Source organism: Sciurus vulgaris (genome assembly GCF_902686455.1).
Source record: "Sciurus vulgaris genome assembly, chromosome: 12".
NCBI lineage: Eukaryota > Metazoa > Chordata > Mammalia > Rodentia > Sciuridae > Sciurus > Sciurus vulgaris.
In genome coordinates, this window is record NC_136473.1 from 197,093 (window position 1) to 205,109 (window position 8,017).

An 8,017-nucleotide genomic window follows, 5' to 3' on the forward strand; every position below is an offset into this window, starting at 1 on the left:
TAGGCCCCCGCGTGGGCCTCTTACTCACCCTCAGGATACAGGCTGTTCTCTCTCTATTCACAAGAAAGTGAAGGCTTGCGGGAGCAAAGTGAACACCCGGTTGCCCAAAGTTCGGTCCTTGTCCCAATGCCGACCCAGTAATGAGGACGGTTTTGAGAAAAAGGCAAAAGGAGGTTCACTGCTTTGCTAGCAGAGGAGAAGCACAGGGACTCCCGTCCAGAGGCTGTGGTTCTGCCCATCAGCAGCGACAGGGGAGGTTGAAGAGTGATTCAGGCTGCATTCAGGTGTTCTCCTTGAGTTGTGATTCACCTGCTGATTTGGGAGACGGTCATTCCTGAGATCTTCTCTGCCATCCCCGAGTCTGGATGACTTCCTTTCTGTGGTGGGTGTGTACTCAGGCAGACGGCTCTGCCTAGGATGGGGAAGAAAGGTGCTCCTGCTTCCCCTGAGATGAGGGGGGGATTGGGGAGGAGCAGGGAGAGAGGAAGAGGAGGAAACGTCCATTTCAAAACTAAGTCACAGCGGCAGGGGCAGCGAGGGCTAATTCAGAGCACACGGTGGACCCTGCTGCAAGCGCAGGTCCCACGTCTGGGGCCTTCGAGGTTGCACACTCAGGCTCGGCCTGCCCTCCCCATCCTGGCTCGCCTCCTCCCTGCAGTCCTGCGGGGCCGGTGCCCTGCCAGCGAGGCCACTGGGCCATCAGGTGCAGCCACCCCTCCTTCTCCGGAAGGCAGGAGCATGTGGGGCAGGATCCATGCTCCCAACTTGCTGCTTCCCCAGTGGCCAGTAGAGTGCTCTGTACACAGTAGGTGCCCAATGATGGCCTGTTCCTCTGCCTCATCTGCCTCTGTGAGCAAGTCAGCGCCCTCATCTCAGCCCCACCGAAGGCCCTCAGCAGTCCCCAGGCCTCCTTTACTCTGTAGCAGCCAGTCCAGCCCCCCACACCCTTGGGGCTCCCCCTCCAGGCTTCCTTTGCTTTCAACCTGGAAGCTTCTGGAAAATCTATGGGCTTGCAGGCACTGGATGTGCCCCGGGCTTGGACAGCAAGGGATCCCTACAGCCCTCTGTCCCTGCAGAGAGGGGATGCAGGGGAGCCGGGCTGCTCCCTGCCCAGCACTGAGCAGGCACGGTGGCTGGTGGTCAGGTCACTGCTGCCTGCCCTGATGTAGGGTACAGTCTGGCTGTGACACTGAAGTCCAGTCCAAGTGGCTTTCAGATCAGGAGACCAGGAAGGCTGCCTTCCCTGGGGCCCCACTGCAGAGGCGCAGAGAGGCTGCTCAGATCTTGGACCTGTGGGCCCGGGGACACTTCCCACTTGCACAGGGAGTGGGCACTGGCAAACCGGCCAGGCGCCAGCAGTTTCAGAGCAAGGACACAGCAAGGGAGGTGCTGGCATGAGCACCTGAAGCTGCTAGGGCCTTGCAGGTAGAGGAAGGGAAGGTGACACCAAAGACCAGAGAGGGCGCTCAGAGCCACAGGGTGCTCGGACTTCAGTGACTCTGACTCTGGGGCTGTGAGTGGTGCGCTCCCTCTTGCTGGATGCTGTGTGTGAAGGGGGTCGGAGTCACTTTCCATCACCACCCCACCTGCCCCCCTTCCATCAGTCCTGGTCACACCAAAGGGGGTGAGAACCTCCTGCCCAGTGCTCCCAGGCCCTGGGCGGGGGCTGGTGGCATTGACCCTCAGGCCCCACTTCTCCAGGGCAGCCCCTCCCAGTTTCCAGAAGGAACCTTCCTCACTGAGCTGTGACATGGTCCAGCGGTGACGTGCCTGGTCAGGGGGAGGCGAGCCAGCCCTGCCAGCCGGCACCAGGCTAGTTCACAGAAAGAAGGGCCCCAGGTACAGGTGTGGGCAGCTGGCAAGGCAGGTCCCCGTGGGAGTCAGGAACAGCAAGAGGCAGCAGAGGCCCCTCCACGTTTGGCCTGGAGGAAGCCAGGCTGCAGGACCCCCACCAAGCCCAGGTCCAGGGACAGGGTCCCCGCATAGACGGTCGCCCCACCCTCTCCAGACTAATAATACACACGAATCAGAAGGCAGGCCACAGGCCCTGGCCATGCAAGGAGAGAAGACTGCAGGCCTGCCCTGGCCTGTCCCCACTGGCCTTGCCCAAGAGCGGGGCTGTGCGGCGCCAGCAGGGCCTATATTGAGAGGATGAGCGTTCTGGGGGGAATGGCAGGCATGCGCCTGCTGTCCCCGCCCGCCCTGCCCAGCCACCCGCAGAGAGGCTCTGCCACGCCTCTTCCTGCCCAGGCCCCCAGCCAGCGGAGGGTCTGTGAAGAGACCCGGCCCTGTGCTCTTGCCCAGTTAGGACCAGGTGGGCGCCACACTCAGGGAGGGACGGGGATGCACACAGGGACCAGCCCTATGACGGGGAACCCTAGGAGGTGATGGAGGACAGAAGAGGGGCAGCCCCATCCTCAGGGGACTTGCTGAGGGGTCTAGAGGTGACCCCTGCCTCTGACCCTCCGTCCCAGGAAGGAGCCTCCCAGGACACCCACTGGACTGTCTGCCTCAGGAAAAGCAGCAGCAAGAGATGTCTGCTTGACATACCACTTCCTGGTCCACCCCAGCCTTGTCCTCCGATCTGCCAAATGGGGACACCGACCCCAGCAGCCCTGCTGAGGAAGAGCAGCCTGAGCCCAGGCCTCAGGGAGCCCTGCGGACCAACAAGGCCTGGGGGGCGGGGCCAAAGGGTGTCCAGCAGCTCTGGGCAGAGCCGCCTCCCACCCCAGGGAGGGACTGCATCATCTCCTGCCCAGGGGCCTGACCAGGAGCACACAGGTCCATGCAGAAGCCCAGCCCCTGTGAGAGGGCGCAGGGCTGTGGAGTGAGTGGGCCCTTCTGAACAGGCCTGAGGCACAGACTCAGACACCAAGGGCTCCTGCCACCGTGCCCGAGGGGTGGAAGGGCAGTGGAGGCAGGCAGGCATGGAGGACAGCCTGAGCCTGAGCTGCTGACCTGGGAGTTGCCAGCAGAGCTGCCCTGGGCCCCGACGCTTCTGTTGAAAGCTGTGCTTTCTTGCCCAAGGAGAGCAGCAAAAAAAGAATAGGACATTTGTCAGTGTCCCTTTGCTCCCTCTAGGTCAGGCAGAGCATGTGAAAGGGACGTCAGGGGCCAGGAGTCTCAGGATGGAGGCCTGCCCCTGCTTGAGCCCGATGCTGTCGGCCAGGCTGGGGCTTCAGGGAGTGGTGCTGGGCTCCTGGGCTCTGCTGCACCTGGCAGTGCCAGGCACCACCTCCTTGTTCTCTTGGCAGGCCTCTTCCCCATCAGGCCCAGGGGCCAACAGACAGGAGGGCAGGTGTCCACCCTGGGGACCCAGGGGCACCCATCAATCTGGTTGTCCATCTCCACAGAGTGTGGCAAGGAGGTGACTTTGCTCCAGCCTCCTGGGCCCCGCCCCGGAGGAGGGAGACCAGGATTCTCCCACATTCAACACCCACAGGAGGATTTGGCATGGGCACCAGGACCCAGGACTCCGCAGCAGCGGCTTGGGATGCACCAAACACCCGTTGAACCTTAGAGCCCTGGAGGAGGAAGGACCTGTTCTTTCCAGCCTCTCTTTCCTGGAGGGGAGACTGGACCCCAGAAGGGCCCCCACCAGTGCCTTTGGAAAGGCTTCTGTGCCCATCTCAGGCCAAAGAAAGGGCAGTGCTGGCTCCCCAGGAGTCAGGCCATGCTGTGCTGGAAACGTGGAGGGGAGAGCTGTTCCTGGGCCCCTTTTAGCACAAGCAGCAAGGACAGGGCCCTGGTCTGTTGCAATGCCCCCCAGCCAGTCAAGCCTGCACAGATGAGAAACTGAGGCTCAGAGACACAGAAGGGTGGCGAGAGGGGCACTGCCAGCTTGCACCAACTCCAGCTGGTGTGCTCTCCTGTGCCCCCCATGCCCTCCTGCCGTGATGCGCTCAGGAGCCTTGCTACCTGGGCGTGGGGTCGCCCAGGTGCCTGAGCGTAGCTGCCCCTGCCTCCTGCGTTGCCTGTGCCTGGCCAGCGGTCCTGGTGGGTTCTCTCCTCCTTCCCAGCCGGCCCACTGCGAGGCTGGCAGCTCCTCAGCCCTGAAGGGCCTCAGCCCAACGCGCCTGTCATTAAACAGGTGAAGAGTTCCTTACAAGAGAGGGAGGCTTTATGATTCCACTTAGACACTCACTTGCTCCCTCGTCCTCATCTTCTGCCATCAGAACCCCTCCACCCGCTGGAAGGCTCATTTAACCACTCAGACGTGAGCAGGCGCTGCTGTAAAAATAGAGGCTGGCGGAGGGAGCTGGCACTGTGACTAACCGCGGCAGGCGGGCGGCGGGCGGGCGGCAGGCAGGCGGCTCTGCGACAGCTGCGGGCTCCCGCCCCTCCTCCCGGCCCTCCCGGCCTGCTCCTCTCTGCTCCATCCCTCTCTCCCCCTCCCTCTTCCCTCCTCCGCCCCTCCCCCTCCCCTTTCCCACACAGAGCGAGGGCTTCAGGGTGAAGCCTGCTGGGGTGGCTTAAGGCATTTACTAGCCTACTTGTCTCCCAGATAGCGCATGAAGAAGAAGGAGACCAAAATAGCACAGGCTTTCATTCTCCTGTGGTCTTTTAGGGTTTTCTTCAGAGAAAAAACCTCTGGCTCTGAGGAAGCTCCTGTCAGCCCCAATGCACCAACGGACTGAGAGGAAGTGGAAGGGCCGAGGCCCAGGCTGCCCGTCCTGGAGCCCGGTCAGCTCCCGCGCCCACCACCACCCACACTCCTGTAGGGCCCCAGTCTCCCTGGCCAGCACCCAGTGGCTGAGTCAGAGGCCCCAAGTTCCATGGAGTCCCTGCTCCTGCCCCAGCCAGCCCCTCCCCCCCCCAGGTCAGCGGCTCCTGCACTCTCCCCATAAAGGAGCATGTACTCAGCAAAGAGCCTGCAAGCTGCCCCACCTGGGCACTAGCACTGTCCTCCACCCCTGCCACAACCTCCCTCCAGGGCTTGGAGGGCCCCCCTAGCACGCAGGAGCTGCTGCTCCCACCCCACCCCTCCCCCGCCTCCACTCCAGGGCCCCGAGTGGCTGGGGGAGGGGCTCTCTGTGCACCAGTGTCCAGTGTGCAGAGAGGGGTGATTTGTGTTGCTACTTGATAGGCGTCAGTCTCCCAGGTGGGACGGTAGGGTCCCCGAGGGCTGAGATTCATCTGGATCACCTCTGTACCTCCTGTACATCCTCGGTGCTCAGAGACTGTTCTTTAAAAAATTCCTGAATTATCTGAGGCCTGGAGGGTGTCAATAAGCAGGTCGACAGTGGGGTGCCACGATTCTAGATCCAGCTGCGAAATGAGCTGAATTTTGGATGTCTCGACACCCCAGGCTCAGAGAACCAGAAAGCACGGTGGAGGAACAAGACAGACACTCCCCGGCTGGGAAAAAATCCATCATCCCTTGGAAACAGCAGAGCCCCAGTGCAGGACTGGGACAGTGCAGCAGGCCAGCAAGCTGGTGCAGTGCTGTGGGCCTCTGTGCCTCCCCTCCCACATGAGTGAGAAGACCTTGGCGGTGCTGCCGTCCCCGCTTCCTCCTGGCCTGCACAGTCAGGTGCAGTCGGCAAGAAACAATCTCCCACACCCGCAGGAGAGGGCAAGGGCTGGCAGGCTGGAGCTGGCACCTCTGGAGTCTCAGCACAGGTGACCTGGGCCTCACTGACCTGGGGTCCTGCTTTCCATCTGCCTGCCCTGCATTGAGCACTAGAAGTTGAAATAGGGAAAAGCCAGGCTCTAGAGGCAGAGGGACGCGCCCCAGGCACCTTTAAGGCATCTACTGGAGAAGTTCAAGTACAGCCATCCCACACCATGGAGGGCATCCTGAGATAGGGAGGACCTCAAGTCTCTCTCACCCTGCGCACTGTCAAATCCTGCAGAGCAGCCTCCTGGCCCTCTCCCCCACCCTCCAGACATGGAACCCAGCCTCCTAGGCAGCCTGGACTGGAGGCCTGAACTCAGCCTCTGACCTGGGTTCTCAGTCCACTACTGTCCATTAAGTACACAGGGCTCTGTGGAGCCCAGGGAGAGAATGGGAAGCACCGTGCCACCCTGCACCTTGCACCCTGCCCAGCCCAGACCCCAAGTGTCTGTGGCAGGTCAGCAGTAGGTGCCATGGATCTGCCCATGCTCCAAACACCCTCCACTGGCTGTGGACTTTGGGGCTGCTGGGCTAGCTGCTTATTCATTTTTGTTTTTCACTTTAATACTTTTAATACTAAAGTTACATGTTTATTGGAAAATTAAGTTGTAAGAGACCTGGAAGTATAACAAAGGCAGAGTATCCCCCTGTCCCCCACAGTGACCGGTCACTGCAGCCTATTTCGTTTGTCTCTTGCCCTTCATTCTTTTTTTCCCACGGTTCGGTGAATCCCTATGGATACAAGGCGTGTTACCTTCAGGCTCTAGGGCCATGGGCATCCACCTGGTGCCCTGTCCTCCTGGACACTTGTCAACTCAGTGCATGTTTGAGCCCAGGGAAACAACAGCAGCTGTAAAAAGGCAGCAGAATTTGGTGCAGGACTCCTTAGCCCTGTGTGTGGAGGTGAGCCATTTTCCAGAGGCGGGAAAGGCAGCAGTGAGTATGGAAGGCTGTGGGGTGGGGGGCTCTGCATCCTAAGCTACATCCCAGCCTCTGTTGTTTCAAATTTTGAGGCAGGGTCTTGCTGCGTTGCCCAAGCTAGCCTCAAACTGTGTCACCTGTAATTGCTGGATGACAGGCATGGCCTCCACACCTGGCTCATTTTCTGTTTTAGTTATTCCTTTCTGCCCTTTCTGCTCAAGGCCCCCACAGACCCTCCCAGGCCTCCTTGAGGTAGCACACTTCACTCAGTGCCTGGAAGCATGACCTACTCCCAAACCACAAGACAAGAGCACTCATAAGATGCATCCTGGTTTTTATTTTTTCTTTTTCTCTTAAAACTGTCAGAAAAGGAAAGGTAATTCTTAGATTTGGCACATTTCCAGGGAACCACGCAATTTCTACTTTCTGCATGTTTTTCAGTAGAAGAGTAACGTCAAAGCAGGCTTTATGTATTGGTGGTGCTCCAGGGAACAAGAGCGGGGACACTGCGGCCAGTGCAGAAGTGGGTCATTACCCCTGACTTCACACAGGCTTGCGGCTTATTTAAGTGACAGGTTCATGTCAGACGTGCCAATATGTGTTTCATATTATCAATAAAATCTGGAGTCCTCTGAAAGCCTAGAATTTAGCCCATCTTAAACTTTTATCCAGACTGGATAGGGGGAAATAGGCTTTTTAGTAAATGTGTTTTATTAAAACATGTTTTACACATGTTTTATTAAAATCTTGAACTTTACCAAGTGACTGATTCTCCTGATATCTGGATTTGGCAGCATCACCGTCTTGGAGGCCTTGAAGATTTCTGAGCTAGTCAGTAGGCCTGAAAGGACGGGATAAACTGTTTAGCCCCTGAGGTGCCACTACCACCTTGCTCGCAATGATCCCACCTATAAGCCTGCCACCTTCACTGTGTCAGAATCTGTTTAATTTAGGGACCACTGCTCTTGGGATGGTTGATTACTTACTATTTAATAATAGGTATTGCATTCTCCTGTAGAAATTAAAACCCTGGTGTGCACATGGGGGGTCCTCCTCCCCTTACCTACACCCCCTTCTCCAGATGGGGCTGAGCCCACGCCTTCAGCCGGAGATTCCTTGCTCTCCTCCCACCTGGGAGTGGGGCTCTCCTCTTGGGCACAAGGCAAAGGATTTCCCAGTTTGGAAGACATGGTGACTGTCTTGAAACTGCCTCATTAGCTGGGCGCGGTGGCACACGCCTATAATCCCAGGGACTCAGGATGCTGAGGCAGGAGGATTGCAAGTTCAAAGCCAGTCTCAGCAATTTAGGGAGACACTGTCTCAAAATCTATATATATATACACACATTTAGAAAGGGCTGGGGGTGTGGCTCAGTGGTTAAAGCACCCCTGGGTAAAACCCCTGCTGCGGGCAGGGGGCGCTCATGATGCAGAGCACAGACTTTCAGTCAGACCTGCAGAGTCAGCAAGGAGCCCGGTG